This window comes from Zeugodacus cucurbitae, chromosome 3 (assembly GCF_028554725.1).
Source record: "Zeugodacus cucurbitae isolate PBARC_wt_2022May chromosome 3, idZeuCucr1.2, whole genome shotgun sequence".
NCBI lineage: Eukaryota > Metazoa > Arthropoda > Insecta > Diptera > Tephritidae > Zeugodacus > Zeugodacus cucurbitae.
The window spans coordinates 39,403,405-39,421,016 of NC_071668.1; the positions used below are offsets into that span (position 1 = coordinate 39,403,405).

The 17,612-nt window shown below is 37.1% G+C and overlaps 2 protein-coding genes and 1 long non-coding RNA gene across 21 annotated transcripts in view; 1 reads left to right on the forward strand and 2 right to left on the reverse strand.

Moving 5' to 3' along the window:
• LOC105220257 (FERM domain-containing protein 3) overlaps positions 1 to 17,612 on the forward strand; it is a 363,284-nt gene that overhangs the window by 271,536 nt on the left and 74,136 nt on the right. The gene's annotated exons all lie outside the window — the stretch shown is intronic.
• Positions 1 to 17,612, reverse strand: part of LOC105220101 (uncharacterized) — a 271,949-nt gene that overhangs the window by 118,422 nt on the left and 135,915 nt on the right. The window lies entirely within an intron of this gene.
• On the reverse strand, positions 2,565 to 3,199 carry LOC128920077 (uncharacterized). Its single transcript, XR_008470206.1, has 2 exons — positions 2,992 to 3,199; positions 2,565 to 2,733 (listed from the first exon to the last, which is right to left on the reverse strand). It is a non-coding gene; the product is annotated as an uncharacterized LOC128920077 (long non-coding RNA).

A 17,612-nucleotide genomic window follows, 5' to 3' on the forward strand; every position in this document is an offset into this window, starting at 1 on the left:
ATTATCTACAACTTTAAAGTTATGACTGTCAACAGTGACGTGGGAGCCAAAACGCGAGTGCGCTGACTGTTTGTTTGATGACGAGAGATATTTCGTCTTGTCCTCATTCACCACCAGACCCATACGCTTCGCTTCTTTATCTAGCCTGGAAAACGCAGAACAAACGGCGCGGTTGTTGATTCCGATGATATCAATATCGTCGGCATACGCCAGGAGCTGTACACTCTTGTAGAAGATTGTACCTTCTCTATTTAGCTCTTCAGCTCGTATTATGTTTTCCAGCAATAGATTGAAGAAGTCGCACGATAGTGAGTCACCCTGTCTGAAGCCTCGTTTGGTATCGAACGGCTCGGAGAGGTCCTTCCCGATCCTGAAGGAGCTTTTGGTGTTGCTCAACGTCAGCTTACATAGCCGTATTAGTCTTGCAGGGATACCAAATTCAGACATCGCGGCATAAAGGCAGCTCCTTTTCGTGCTATCGAAGGCAGCTTTAAAATCGATAAAAAGATGGTGAGTATCGATTCTTCTCTCGGGTCTTTTCCAAGGTTTGGCGCATGGTGAATATCTGGTCCATTGTAGATTTTCCAGGTCTAAAGCCACACTTATAAGGTCCAATCAGTTCGTTGACGGTGGGCTTTAGTCTTTCACACAATACGCTCGACAAAACCTTATAGGCGATATTGAGGAGACTTATACCACGGTAGTTGGCGCAGATTGTGGGGTCTCCCTTCTTATGAATTGGGCAGAGCACACTAAGATTCCAATCGTCAGGCATGCTTTCTTCCGACCATATTCTACAAAGAAGCTGATGCATGCACCTTATCAGTTCTTCGCCACCGTATTTGAATATCTCGGCCGGTAATCCATCGGCCTCCGCCGCTTTGTTGTTCTTCAAGCGGATAATTGCTATTCGAATTTCTTCATGGTCGGGTAATGGAACATCTATTCCATCGTCATCGATTGGGGAATCGGGTTCGCCATCTCCTGGTGTTGTACTTTCACTGCCATTGAGCAGGTAGGAGAAGTGTTCCCTCCATAATCCCAGTATGCTCTGGACATCCGTTACCAGATTACCTCCTCGGTCCCTACATGATAATGCTCCGGTCTTGAAACCCTTCTGTAAATCGCCTCATCTTTTCATAAAATTTTCGAGCATTAAAATTACTCTTTTACTGCAATTAATTATTTGGGGTACTCACAATATGTCATAAAGTTATAAGTCATAAACAAAAATTAAGACAAAATACAATGGTTGTGAACACGTCGTTATAAATTTGTTGTCGTGCATCTCTTAAAAAAAAAATTATTAATTACAAATGCCAAGGAGAGGTGAACATTTTTAAATAATGGATGCGCTGTGCAAGAATCAGCATTAAACCTGATACTTGACTCAAGTGAGTTTAACCATTATAAGCAAGTCTCACTTTGATATTAATTTACGTAAAAATTAATTTCCAGGCGACGACGAAGATGCGGACGAAATGTTTGAAATTTTTTCATTGAGTTTACTTTGTTTATTAAACACTCGAATACCAAAGTCATCCCAATGGCGACATAATAACTTTGATGACAACCGTTTCAACGAAATGATTCGTGTTCGCCCGGACGAATTTCGCCGCATACTAAATTATGTATATAAAGGACGATAGTGTATTTAACACTAATTCTAGTGGACTTCCTTTAGATTTACAATTAAAAATAGTTCTATTTAGGTTGGGATCTTCCGGAGATGGATTATAATCCATTATATATATTACGGTTGATGAAACAATTTATTAAAAAACTGGGTCAAACCTCAGAAGCTTTTGAATACTTAAAAAAGTTTTTCCCGAAGTTATCCGAAGCAAAGGTTAAAGCCGGGGTTTTTGTTGTTCCGTTGCTGGATCGTATTCAAAAAGAGAGTTGGAACAGTTTCAAAGCAGTCGTTTCTGGATTCTTAGGAAATAACAAAGCCGAAAACTACGAAAACCTGATTGAAAATATGCTAAAAAATGTTGAGGCCATGGGCTGCAGAATATCATACATATGCTGCATGCTCATTTAGATAAATTCAAAAACAACATGGGAACGTATTCAGAAGAGCAAGGAAAACGGTTTCACCAGGACATTATGAGCTTCGAACAACGTTACCAAGGCCAATACAATGAAAACATGATGGGAGACTATATTTGGGGTTTATTAAGAGATAGTACCTATGAACATAAAAAATAGTAAAAGTGTGCACTTTTAAGTTACTTTTTACTTTTTTGTAAGTTATTTTGATAGTAAAACTTAATTTAAATGTTTCTTTAAGTGATTTCATTTTCAATTAACAAATAAAACCACATATTTTAAAAAATATCGTTAAAACGGTGTCCTAATTAAAAAAGCAAACTTTTTCATGGCATATATTTTTTTCGTTTAATTTTCTGCTTTAAAGTTATGGTCAAATTTTGTGTTGACCCGTGTTATCTATACGAAAGGTTGCTTCATTGTTTGGCGTGGGTGATGGGGGCACTATTCAAATTATAACTAAGCACGTATTTAAGCGTTTTTGAAGATTTTTTTTTTAGAAAACTACTGAATATTTTTGAATAGTTTTATTATCATATTATTCAGTGACATTTCAAATATGTTTTACAAAAAATCAGTTTTACAAAATGTCGAAAATCAACGAAGTTGCAGCCACTTGAAGTAGGCACTCAACGGAATTCCGCACATTGCGGTGTCCCGGATATAAGATCGTAGAATCATCTGAAACACATGGGATAAAAAAAAATTAGTTCTTTAGAAGTATATCTCCCAGCCAACGGTGCCCTTTTAAAAGAAAATTTTTTTTTCATTTTTTCAACGGTCGGTGAAGGTAAAAAGTACGTTTTTAGCCCTAAAAATGCGCCATTTTGTGGCTGTAAAATCGAATAGAAGCAAAAAATAAATAAAATGGGACCGTTGGCTGGGAGTCAATTCTATGTTGCACAAGTGTGCAAAATTTCAATACGATCGGTGCATAACTTTTTGAGTTATCGTGGACACCGACTTCAGAAAAGGCGTTTCGAGAAAAACGCGTTCAAAGTTTTGGGATTCGTCAAATCTTTTCACATATTCGTGAGCACTTGGGCCGGTGGTGACTTTCATCTTTCTCCGAATGAGCTGAAATTTTGAGACAACATTCTTCAATAGTTGTACATTCGATTTAACAAATAAAAAAAAAATGATTTTTTAAACATGTTGCTTCTTTGAATTTATCAACTGACTAGCTGATCCCGCAGTCGTTGCCCTGCGTGAAAGCATTTGTTTTGAAAAGTAAAGAGTGTTGTTGAGAAGTGTTATTTTGCGATTTATTTGCGATTTTTCTACATATGTTTCACCTAACGCAGCTTGATATACAACATTCTTTGTTTCTGCTCCGGGGCGTAAATGTACAGAGAAGATGGTTTTCCAACTCGTGAACACTCCACTTATAGCTCGCCGTGTGAAAAACATGGCATTTCCAGATTTACCACACATTTCCAGTGACTGTCTTTGTGACCTGTTGATCGCATATGTAAGTCTCACTGGAAACTGAATAGGTTTGAACTGAAATGGCGAATCTTTGGAACTCAAAGGGATTCGTGAAATCAATCACTCTGCGCCCTTGTAAGTCCCTTGCAAAATTCTTCCAACTATCACATTATTCGATAGCTGCGTCACAATCAGTCAGGTTCAATTACACAGTTTCGGCGCATGAAGATTGTGAACCATAATAATGACAGATCCATCTTTGAGACGCAAAGTATGCGGTGCCATGCCAGACAAATCCAAAGAAATTCTTCTGGATAATTCACGGCTTTGTCTTCAATTTCATCACAATCGATAGATTTGTATGAACACAAATCTTCCGGAATTTGACTTTGAATCGTATAGTTTAAGTCATCGACATCGGTATTTTTGGCAGCTAAAATTGCGCGTTTGCTCAACCAATCGTAGTTACTTATAATATTGGCCAATGTATTCAGATATACATTCAGGTGGAATTGATATCAAACTATTGAAAAATCAACCGGAATTTGCCCATTCCCAACTTTTAACAGTTCTTCTGCTATCCTATTGCAGGAACTCTCGTATATTCATGGTCAATCGTGTGGTTTTCACGTACCGCCACAAATACGATGACTTGAGACATGCATTCAATTCATCCGCCGCTGTTGATTTTGGAATAACAAGAAGTATTTGTCGAAAATCGCCTGTTAACGGTATCATTGCGCAACCAAAGCGACGATTATTATTCCACAGATCTTTCATTGTTCTGTCAAGTGCTTCTAGAGAATTGCACTTATCTCATATTATTTTTACCTGCACTTGGTATTTACGTAAACTGAATATTATGTCAAAAGAATTACCGTAAAACGAAAATAAGGTAAACTAACCTACTTATTTAATTAATAATCTACATGAAAACAAAAAAAAAAAAAATAATTACTGCGAAACTATTAGAAACAAAGTAAGATACTAAAACAAAAAAATATCTACTATATAGAAAACAACTACAAAATGAAAATGTGTTTAAAAAGTATTATTACGATGATAATATATCGCAAAAACAAACTAGCGCTGCGTTCGACCGTTCAGTACGGAGCCGACCGCGCGAGTGAGCCGTAGAGCTACACCACCCTCCGGCGCGCCCGCAAACCCCGCTTCCAGCCCGCCGGCCAGCGCAGCGCAGAATGCGAGTTGATTTTGTTTCGGAGTTATTTATTTGTAATATTATCCTTTAAGTTGTACGTTGAAATTAAGTGTCGTCAAAGACAATTTTATTCAGAATTAAATACTCTTAACCAACAACACATTTATTTGGATAAATATTAATATTATTATGTCAATACAACTCTAACAAATAATTTCGACCAAATTAGTTATCACAAAAACGGTACTCACGGACTTTTTTAGATCATTTAAAGATAAATAATTCTTTCATACATAACTTTTGTGTATCTTGAACCGCTTTCGCAGCGCAAGGAACGGAAGCACTCAAAGATTAAAAATTTCCCCCGTTTTTACACATTTACCACTGTTTCTTCGTTCCTATTATTATATAAATGGACTATCCAACACAATTCGAACCAGTAGTTTCGCGTTCAAACAAACAAACAAACTCTTCAGCTTTATAGTATTAGTATAGATTCTAGTTAATTTGGGCAAATCAGTAATCAGTTTGTCTCTATCAGCTATAGCTTTCATAATATAGCTTTTTACACCCTCCACTTAACTTATGAGCTGAAAAAATATGGTTATACTAAGTACCCTTGTTTTTGTGTCTCTGGGATAGCAGATCCAAGCAACAACATTGGCGGCGAAAATATTGGCGTAAAGGTTAAGGCTCTGAATCGCGATGGGGAATGTTTTGCATATATTTGCAGCAAAATGCCTAATCTAAGTAGAGATAAGATTAGAACAGGAGTTTTTGACAATAAGGCAGTTTATGAATGACAACGATTTTGATAAGTCAATGACCGAAACTGAACGAAATGTGTGAGCATCATTCGTGCAAGTTATAAAAAAATTTCTTGTTAAATAATAAAGCTCCAAAATATGTTCAATTAGTGGAGAATATGCTGTATAAGTTCAGAGACCTTGGTTGCAACTGAGTATTAAAATCTATTATTTGCACAGTCACTTGGACCGATTTCCCGAAAATTTGGGTAATTTAAGAGAAGAACAAGGAGAAAGGTTCAATAAGATATCAAAATTATGGAGAATCGGTACCAGGGAAGATGGGATACACATATGATGGCAGACAACTGTTTGAATTTGCATTTTGATGGAAAAAAAATTGGGAAAAAACTCACAGACGGTCATTATTGGAGGTTATAAGTGGAGCGTATAAAAAAGCTATATCATGAAGCTGATAGAGACAAACTTATTACAGATTTGAATTCAGCGCACCCAAATTAGCTAGAATCAGTTGATAAATTCAAAGAAGCAAATTGAGTATTGGCCTGTGTAATCAATACGAAATAATAGCATGACTGCCGATTAAATACATACATATTGAAAAATTTTCCGAGTTCCCGCTCGTTCACAAACGAGTGTCAACTCGGCACTCTGTTAAAACAAGCATATATGCTTGTGGTTAGAGTGTCGCGAAAGGCTCGTTCTTTTTGAACATGTCTCCTAGCGGTCAGTACATGTATTCATACTGAAAAGTTTGATCAAACAAAATCAGACTGGACGTTCGAGTGTGCACGAAAATGGTGTACCCGTTGCAGCTCTCTGGTATGCATTATAGATCATACACTTATGGTTCCTGGTTACACGCACATGGAGTGCGATAGTGATCATGCATCGATGGAGAAAACGAAAAACAAATCTTCAATAAAAATCCATCATTCCCGTGATTGGTATCAATTGATAACAGTTGGAGTAAAGAAAAAAAATTTGGTTAACGAAATCAGATATTTCAGATTTCGCACACGCACCAAAAACAAAAAAATATTTACTTGAAGAAAAGTTTATAATAACGGTGATAAATTCAGTCGACACATTAAATGGTTCCGATTTACTAAGGCTTATTAGAAAATATATTTTAAAACATTTTCAGTGCAGACTGTCCTTTCCAGGGACCGTAATCATTATAAGTTTTATTATAAAAATCACTAAATAATGATTATATATTGATTTTTATGATTTTCTTCAGAGTTAATGATTAATTTTGAGTAATTTGTAAAAAATCATAAATAATCATCATTTTTGAGCAAAAAAAAAAAATAAAAATCATAAATAATCATTATTTTTGAGCAAAAAAATAAAAGTCATAAATTATCATTATATTTGATTTTTATATTTTTTGCTCGAAATAAAACTCACTTTTGGATTACAAGTTTGTTATTAAATTTTTGTTACTATGTTTTCATGTCTTTTTTTACGACATAAATTCAAAGACGGTCGCATTGAAAAAGTGCTCATGAGCATATATCAGCTTGAAGTTAATAATACTAATCGCGAAATCCATTTAAGCGCTGTAGTTTTTTAGTTATTGTGCTACAATCGTGCGGTGTACTGGATTCGAAAACTGATTTTGTCTCTCCCCTGGCAATTCATATAACGTATACTATTCATTTAATTTATTTGCCTTTATTGTCCTAAATAACTAATACTGTGATAATTAAAGTGAAATAACACAACAATGGTACACAGACGGATCAAAGACAGCAGTTGGTATAGGCGCCGGCATAACGGGGCAACGCCTAAAGCTGTCTTTATCCATAGGCCATTTCCCCAGCATCTTCCAAGCTGAAGTCTATGCCATTACCAAGTGTGTAGAGGTAATATTGGACAGGGGCTATCATAAGGAACGCATAGCCATTATCAGCGATAGCCAAGCAGCTCTTCAGGCACTATCATCCTTCGAGGTGGACTCGGGGCTGGTCATGGACTGCATAGATACTTTGAACAGGATTTGCAGAAACAGCATAACCCTAGCTTGGGTTCCAGGGCAAAGGAATACAGGGAAACGAATTCGCGGACCAACTAGAAAGGAAGGCCCCGGCCACCAGCCCAATCGGGCCAAAGCCCTTTATTGCGGTTGGTCGGCATGTTCTTACAACCCGCCTGAAAGAGGAGGAGGCAGCAAGCAGGAATCGCTGTTGGTTGCACATGCAGGGACTTCGTCACTCCAAACTGTTCCTGGGAGGATACAATCAGAAAGGATTCAAACAGTTAATGGCGCTCCCCAGGCCACTATATACCGGCCACTGCAGACTACGATGTCATTTACACAAAATGAGAATCCACTCGTCGGATCTTTGCCGATTTTGTGATTCAGAGCACCTACTCCTTGACTGCCCGGCGATCGCGAAGGAAAGGGGACAGATAATTGGGGCTCTATATCCCCAAAGAGGAAGTATCGCATGCATCAGCCCTGCAACACTATTAAGATTTCTTAACGTGACGAGGTTGGAGGGGGTGCTGTGATAACTGGGGGTGCTGTCATGAGCTGCTTGAGTCTTGATAATTACTTGCGAGAGGTTCTGAACACCTCCAGCCATCATACATTACATACATACAGTCACTCACATTGAAAGTCGGGCAAGCGCAAAACAAAATTTCTACTTATAATAAAATTGTAATGAAAAAAGATTTTCAACTCGATCTTTTTCTATTTTATTAAAAAAAAGTCTTACTGTTAAAAAACAACAAAATTATATATTCAAAAAAACATAAAACTTAACGCATGTAACAAAAACTGTACTAAGGCCACTTTTTCGCCTCACATTGAAAGTCGGGCAAACTGTATTTCTAGAAAATGTAACGGTAAATGTTCCGTTATATATATTCGAAATTTAATTATAAGCCTGAAGATTTGTCAATTGGAAATCGTAAGCCAGTCAGTGAAGTTTAAGTGAGTATTTTTTTAAAATGTCGCGTAAAATTAAACAGTCTACTTTGGTTGAGCGCAATTTAGTCATACATCACCATTTACAAGGAAAAACGGAGCGTGAAATAGCAAATTTTGTGAAGAAAAGCAAATCCACAGTCCACGATATTATTACGAGATATAATCGAAATGGATTGGTTTAAGAGAAATAAAACAAAGGCCTTTTACTTCTGCACCCAAACTAGCTGCAATGGTCGAGGAATCTTCTGGTAGTAAGGTAACCCAGAAACTATAAGAAGAGTATTACGAAAAAATGAGTTCCATGGTCGAGTAGCAAGAAAAAAGCCCCTAATTAGCAAAAAAAATCAACATGATCGACTTGAATTCGCTCGAAAATTTATGGATAAAGATTTCTCATATTGGAGAACGGTAAATATTGACAATAAGAACGTTTCTATAAATCTAAGGTCGATTTTTTAGGTATTATTTACAGACGAGAGTATATTTAATTTATTCGGATGTGATGGAAGAGGTAAAGTGTGGCGTAAAATAAATCAAGAACTTGATGCCAAAAATTTAAGGAAAACAGTGAAGCACGGTGGTGGCTCAGTAATGGTCTGGGGGTGTATGGCAGCTTCAGGAGTTGGAAATTTGCATATTATAGATGGCATAATGAACAAATATGTATATTTGGCGATTTTGAAGAATAATTTGAAAGAAAGCGTGCAAAAACTTGGTATTGAAAACAACTTTCAGTTTTATCAGGACAACGACCCAAAACATTCGGCGCTTGATGTAAGAAGTTGGTTGTTGTATAACTGCCCAAAAGTAATCAAAACCCCTGCGCAAAGCCCTGACCTCAATGTAATTGAACATTTGTGGGACGAATTAGGACGCAGGATGCAGAACAGGATGTGCACATCGAAGGAACAGTTGAAGAATGCTTTACAAGAGGAGTGGAACAAGATTAGTCCGAATATGTGCAAAAATCTGGTTGAATCAATGCCGAGAAGACTACAAGCAGTAGAAAATCGAAAAGGTGGAGCCACAAAATACTAAAAATTATTTTTTTTGTGTGCAAACTTTTAAATACTTATGTCTTTTACGTCTTGCCCGACTTTCAATGTGAGGCGAAAAAGTGGCCTTAGTACAGTTTTTGTTACATGCGTTAAGTTTTATGTTACTTTGAATATATAATTTTGTTGTTTTTTAGCAGTAAGACTTTTTTTTAATAAAATAAAAAAAGATCGAGTTGAATATCTTTTTTCATTACAATTTTATTATAAGTTGAAATTTTGTTTTGCGCTTGCCCGACTTTCAATGTGAGTGACTGTATATAAATATCTATATATATGTATGTAAAAATAAATTAGATCAGGTTGGCCAGACTCTCCCCATGCCAAATCTTTTTTTGGAAGGGCAGAGAATATATTACGTCTTTAAAAAGTCAGAAATGTTTCTGAAAGATCTTAAGATTTTATAATTAATATTTATTTCATTTATTTAGGATAGAGAGAGAATTTATTGATTTTTTACTATCGCAACAAAGTTGCTAAGAGAGTATTATAGTTTTCTTCACATAACGGTTGTTTGTAACACCCAAAACTAAACGAGTTTGATATAGGGTTATTTATACCAAAGTGATCCGGGTGAAGAGTGGAGTTCAAATACAGATATCTGTCTGTCTGTCCGACCGTGTGTGCAAGCTGTAACTTGAGTAAAAATTAAGATATCTTGATGAAACTTGGCACCATAGGAAGGTTGCTTTCGAAGATGAGCAAAATCGGACCACTGTCACGCCCACAAAATGGCGAAAATCGAAAACAAATAAAGTGCCATAACTAAGCCTTAATTAAAGCTATGGAAATAAAATTTGGTACAAAGGATCGCACTATGAAGGGGCATATATGGATGGACATATTACTTCTTTAACCTCTACAAGTCCCTAATCATTCCCGTCCTACTTTATGGTACTGTATCGTGGACTACGTCAACATCCGATGATACCATTCTAGAGATGTTTTGGTAGTTGGATTGGTGGTAGTTTTTTATTCGGTGAGTGATCATTTGGGAATTCGGAGTTTCCAATATATGAGGTCCTCGTCGATGATTACATTTTATTAGCAATCAGAAAGCCAGTAAAAAATTCGTACAGGTTTTGTACAAATCCATTGTGAAGGAAGGTGGAAAGTTGAAAAACGATATCGTAATTACGTTATTGTTGGTCGATATATAATCTATAATCTGCGAGTTATATATATCTTTATATATACCAGCTGATGTTTTGCCGGCTTATGCTGTTGAATAAAACATATGTATTAGCGAAAGAGATCATGTGTAGAAGTTCATGTAAGTGAGGAAAGTTTTTGATTGTCATTCACTTGGGAGTGGCCAGAAACGATTCTACTCCACATGGTTCAAGCAGCTTCTGGTTTTAGACCACGTATCCTCTGGGTTGCCAACAAACAGCCGTTTGGAGGCGAGCTAAAGTTCTGCGGTAGTGCGTAGGGTATGGAACCAACCACATAAAAACGAAGTACCAATGAAAAATCGAGGGAAGCTTCGGATGAGAAACCTCCCTTTTGATAAAGACCCTGCAAACGATTTAAGGATAGTGTCTTTGGCATAACAGTCGGGAAATTCAGCCTCCATGACGAAACATTGTCAAACGGTCTGAGGTTGATCGACTTCGCTGAGGCCTGAAATATTGTCGTCTGTAGTACCAGATTCCTGCACAAGAAAATACATCAAGCAACATGACTATCTCTTGATCGAAACACGCCTAACCAAATAATTAATGTTGTGATAGACGTGCGTAGGCTCCGAGGACCAAATATAGACTCTAACCATTATCTGATAGCAGCGAAGATACGCACCCGCCTCTGTGCAGCAAAGGACGTCGAAGAGCTGCAATCGCAACAGACAGCCAAGAAATTCTCTCTCTGAGAGCACTCGTCAGCACAACACGTGCGGAATGGGATAGATACCGAGAGCTGAAGAGGGAAGCGCGACGAATTTGCAGACAAAATAATAAGTCCATTGAAAGTTTGAAAACCTTAATATTAGGTATATGGTTGGTAGTGGAATTTATGACCCGATTTCACTAATTTTTGGCACGGAGATATATTATTAGAAGAAAAATATTCCTTCTGAATTTCTTCAAAATATCTGAGAGACGTATCTATATTTTCGGTAAAAAATTTATTCGAAGCATTGAGGTCCTCATGTTCGATATATGAGGCCTTGGCCCGATTTCAGCGATTTTTAGAAGGCCGCACATACATAATTGCAGTATTTGGGCAAAGTTCTGTTCTGATATCATCACTAGTGCTTACTTTATATACTGTAAGGTAAACGATTCAGATCGACTTCAAAGTTCTGGTATATGAGAAATAGACGTGGTTGTAAACCGATTTGGACTATTTTCATAAAATATCATTGGGATGCCAGGAGATTGTTATGAACCGAATTTCATTGAAATCGGACGAGAAGTTTCGGATATATGGTTCTTGACCCATATGTGAGCGGAGCCGCGCCTATTTCAAAATTTGTATACCAATTTGAGTTCAGCTCTTTAAGGTTTCTAAAATTTTTCCTTAATGAATTAAAGCAATTTTAGTAGTTTTCAACATAACCTTTGTATAGGAGGTGGGCGTGGATATAGTCCGATTTCCTCCATTTTAGAACTACATATATAAGGAAGGAGCTAAAAGAAACGACTCTAGAGAGTTTGGTTGATATGGCTTTAGAGGTTTACGAGATATGTACAAAAAACTTAACAGGGGAGGGGCCACTTTTACAAAATATACAACCAAATATGCCCCTTCTTACTGCGATCATTTGTACTAAATTTTTTTTTAAAACTGAACGAAATGTGTGAGCATCATTCGTGCAAGTTATAAAAAAATTTCTTGTTAAATAATAAAGCTCCAAAATATGTTCAATTAGTGGAGAATATGCTGTATAAGTTCAGAGACCTTGGTTGCAACTGAGTATTAAAATCTATTATTTGCACAGTCACTTGGACCGATTTCCCGAAAATTTGGGTAATTTAAGAGAAGAACAAGGAGAAAGGTTCAATAAGATATCAAAATTATGGAGAATCGGTACCAGGGAAGATGGGATACACATATGATGGCAGACAACTGTTTGAATTTGCATTTTGATGGAAAAAAAATTGGGAAAAAACTCACAGACGGTCATTATTGGAGGTTATAAGTGGAGCGTATAAAAAAGCTATATCATGAAGCTGATAGAGACAAACTTATTACAGATTTGAATTCAGCGCACCCAAATTAGCTAGAATCAGTTGATAAATTCAAAGAAGCAAATTGAGTATTGGCCTGTGTAATCAATACGAAATAATAGCATGACTGCCGATTAAATACATACATATTGAAAAATTTTCCGAGTTCCCGCTCGTTCACAAACGAGTGTCAACTCGGCACTCTGTTAAAACAAGCATATATGCTTGTGGTTAGAGTGTCGCGAAAGGCTCGTTCTTTTTGAACATGTCTCCTAGCGGTCAGTACATGTATTCATACTGAAAAGTTTGATCAAACAAAATCAGACTGGACGTTCGAGTGTGCACGAAAATGGTGTACCCGTTGCAGCTCTCTGGTATGCATTATAGATCATACACTTATGGTTCCTGGTTACACGCACATGGAGTGCGATAGTGATCATGCATCGATGGAGAAAACGAAAAACAAATCTTCAATAAAAATCCATCATTCCCGTGATTGGTATCAATTGATAACAGTTGGAGTAAAGAAAAAAAATTTGGTTAACGAAATCAGATATTTCAGATTTCGCACACGCACCAAAAACAAAAAAATATTTACTTGAAGAAAAGTTTATAATAACGGTGATAAATTCAGTCGACACATTAAATGGTTCCGATTTACTAAGGCTTATTAGAAAATATATTTTAAAACATTTTCAGTGCAGACTGTCCTTTCCAGGGACCGTAATCATTATAAGTTTTATTATAAAAATCACTAAATAATGATTATATATTGATTTTTATGATTTTCTTCAGAGTTAATGATTAATTTTGAGTAATTTGTAAAAAATCATAAATAATCATCATTTTTGAGCAAAAAAAAAAAATAAAAATCATAAATAATCATTATTTTTGAGCAAAAAAATAAAAGTCATAAATTATCATTATATTTGATTTTTATATTTTTTGCTCGAAATAAAACTCACTTTTGGATTACAAGTTTGTTATTAAATTTTTGTTACTATGTTTTCATGTCTTTTTTTACGACATAAATTCAAAGACGGTCGCATTGAAAAAGTGCTCATGAGCATATATCAGCTTGAAGTTAATAATACTAATCGCGAAATCCATTTAAGCGCTGTAGTTTTTTAGTTATTGTGCTACAATCGTGCGGTGTACTGGATTCGAAAACTGATTTTGTCTCTCCCCTGGCAATTCATATAACGTATACTATTCATTTAATTTATTTGCCTTTATTGTCCTAAATAACTAATACTGTGATAATTAAAGTGAAATAACACAACAATGGTACACAGACGGATCAAAGACAGCAGTTGGTATAGGCGCCGGCATAACGGGGCAACGCCTAAAGCTGTCTTTATCCATAGGCCATTTCCCCAGCATCTTCCAAGCTGAAGTCTATGCCATTACCAAGTGTGTAGAGGTAATATTGGACAGGGGCTATCATAAGGAACGCATAGCCATTATCAGCGATAGCCAAGCAGCTCTTCAGGCACTATCATCCTTCGAGGTGGACTCGGGGCTGGTCATGGACTGCATAGATACTTTGAACAGGATTTGCAGAAACAGCATAACCCTAGCTTGGGTTCCAGGGCAAAGGAATACAGGGAAACGAATTCGCGGACCAACTAGAAAGGAAGGCCCCGGCCACCAGCCCAATCGGGCCAAAGCCCTTTATTGCGGTTGGTCGGCATGTTCTTACAACCCGCCTGAAAGAGGAGGAGGCAGCAAGCAGGAATCGCTGTTGGTTGCACATGCAGGGACTTCGTCACTCCAAACTGTTCCTGGGAGGATACAATCAGAAAGGATTCAAACAGTTAATGGCGCTCCCCAGGCCACTATATACCGGCCACTGCAGACTACGATGTCATTTACACAAAATGAGAATCCACTCGTCGGATCTTTGCCGATTTTGTGATTCAAAGCACCTACTCCTTGACTGCCCGGCGATCGCGAAGGAAAGGGGACAGATAATTGGGGCTCTATATCCCCAAAGAAGAAGTATCGCATGCATCAGCCCTGCAACACTATTAAGATTTCTTAACGTGACGGGGTTGGAGGGGGTGCTGTGATAACTGGGGGTGCTGTCATGAGCTGCTTGAGTCTTGATAATTACTTGCGAGAGGTTCTGAACACCTCCAGCCATATATAGATATTTATATATGTATGTAAAAATAAATTAGATCAGGTTGGCCAGACTCTCCCCATGCCAAATCTTTTTTTGGAAGGGCAGAGAATATATTACGTCTTTAAAAAGTCAGAAATGTTTCTGAAAGATCTTAAGATTTTATAATTAATATTTATTTCATTTATTTAGGATAGAGAGAGAATTTATTGATTTTTTACTATCGCAACAAAGTTGCTAAGAGAGTATTATAGTTTTCTTCACATAACGGTTGTTTGTAACACCCAAAACTAAACGAGTTTGATATAGGGTTATTTATACCAAAGTGATCCGGGTGAAGAGTGGAGTTCAAATACAGATATCTGTCTGTCTGTCCGACCGTGTGTGCAAGCTGTAACTTGAGTAAAAATTAAGATATCTTGATGAAACTTGGCACCATAGGAAGGTTGCTTTCGAAGATGAGCAAAATCGGACCACTGTCACGCCCACAAAATGGCGAAAATCGAAAACAAATAAAGTGCCATAACTAAGCCTTAATTAAAGCTATGGAAATAAAATTTGGTACAAAGGATCGCACTATGAAGGGGCATATATGGATGGACATATTACTTCTTTAACCTCTACAAGTCCCTAATCATTCCCGTCCTACTTTATGGTACTGTATCGTGGACTACGTCAACATCCGATGATACCATTCTAGAGATGTTTTGGTAGTTGGATTGGTGGTAGTTTTTTATTCGGTGAGTGATCATTTGGGAATTCGGAGTTTCCAATATATGAGGTCCTCGTCGATGATTACATTTTATTAGCAATCAGAAAGCCAGTAAAAAATTCGTACAGGTTTTGTACAAATCCATTGTGAAGGAAGGTGGAAAGTTGAAAAACGATATCGTAATTACGTTATTGTTGGTCGATATATAATCTATAATCTGCGAGTTATATATATCTTTATATATACCAGCTGATGTTTTGCCGGCTTATGCTGTTGAATAAAACATATGTATTAGCGAAAGAGATCATGTGTAGAAGTTCATGTAAGTGAGGAAAGTTTTTGATTGTCATTCACTTGGGAGTGGCCAGAAACGATTCTACTCCACATGGTTCAAGCAGCTTCTGGTTTTAGACCACGTATCCTCTGGGTTGCCAACAAACAGCCGTTTGGAGGCGAGCTAAAGTTCTGCGGTAGTGCGTAGGGTATGGAACCAACCACATAAAAACGAAGTACCAATGAAAAATCGAGGGAAGCTTCGGATGAGAAACCTCCCTTTTGATAAAGACCCTGCAAACGATTTAAGGATAGTGTCTTTGGCATAACAGTCGGGAAATTCAGCCTCCATGACGAAACATTGTCAAACGGTCTGAGGTTGATCGACTTCGCTGAGGCCTGAAATATTGTCGTCTGTAGTACCAGATTCCTGCACAAGAAAATACATCAAGCAACATGACTATCTCTTGATCGAAACACGCCTAACCAAATAATTAATGTTGTGATAGACGTGCGTAGGCTCCGAGGACCAAATATAGACTCTAACCATTATCTGATAGCAGCGAAGATACGCACCCGCCTCTGTGCAGCAAAGGACGTCGAAGAGCTGCAATCGCAACAGACAGCCAAGAAATTCTCTCTCTGAGAGCACTCGTCAGCACAACACGTGCGGAATGGGATAGATACCGAGAGCTGAAGAGGGAAGCGCGACGAATTTGCAGACAAAATAATAAGTCCATTGAAAGTTTGAAAACCTTAATATTAGGTATATGGTTGGTAGTGGAATTTATGACCCGATTTCACTAATTTTTGGCACGGAGATATATTATTAGAAGAAAAATATTCCTTCTGAATTTCTTCAAAATATCTGAGAGACGTATCTATATTTTCGGTAAAAAATTTATTCGAAGCATTGAGGTCCTCATGTTCGATATATGAGGCCTTGAAAATGTATGGCCCGATTTCAGCGATTTTTAAAAGGCCGCACATACATAATTGCAGTATTTGGGCAAAGTTCTGTTCTGATATCATCACTAGTGCTTACTTTATATACTGTAAGGTAAACGATTCAGATCGACTTCAAAGTTCTGGTATATGAGAAATAGACGTGGTTGTAAACCGATTTGGACTATTTTCATAAAATATCATTGGGATGCCAGGAGATTGTTATGAACCGAATTTCATTGAAATCGGACGAGAAGTTTCGGATATATGGTTCTTGACCCATATGTGAGCGGAGCCGCGCCTATTTCAAAATTTGTATACCAATTTGAGTTCAGCTCTTTAAGGTTTCTAAAATTTTTCCTTAATGAATTAAAGCAATTTTAGTAGTTTTCAACATAACCTTTGTATAGGAGGTGGGCGTGGATATAGTCCGATTTCCTCCATTTTAGAACTACATATATAAGGAAGGAGCTAAAAGAAACGACTCTAGAGAGTTTGGTTGATATGGCTTTAGAGGTTTACGAGATATGTACAAAAAACTTAACAGGGGAGGGGCCACTTTTACAAAATATACAACCAAATATGCCCCTTCTTACTGCGATCATTTGTACTAAATTTTTTTTTATAACTTTATTTATGGCTTAGTTATGACACTTTATATGTTTTCGGTTTTCGCCATTTTGTGCTAAGGACGTACATATGTAGCAAGTTTCATTAAGATATTAATTACTCAAGTTATCGCTTGCACGGACAGATTTAAAACTCCACTCGTCATACTGATCATATCTAATTTCTATCCATATCTAACTCTTTCATTTGTGGGTGACATAAACAACCGTTATGTAAACAAAACTATAATACTCTCTTTAGCAACTTTGTTGCGAGAGCATAATGAATCTACTTAACGCAGGTTTCAAGACGAGCATCTTTATGAAGAGACCAAGGTGGTAATCTGGTAACCGATGTCCAGGGCATACTG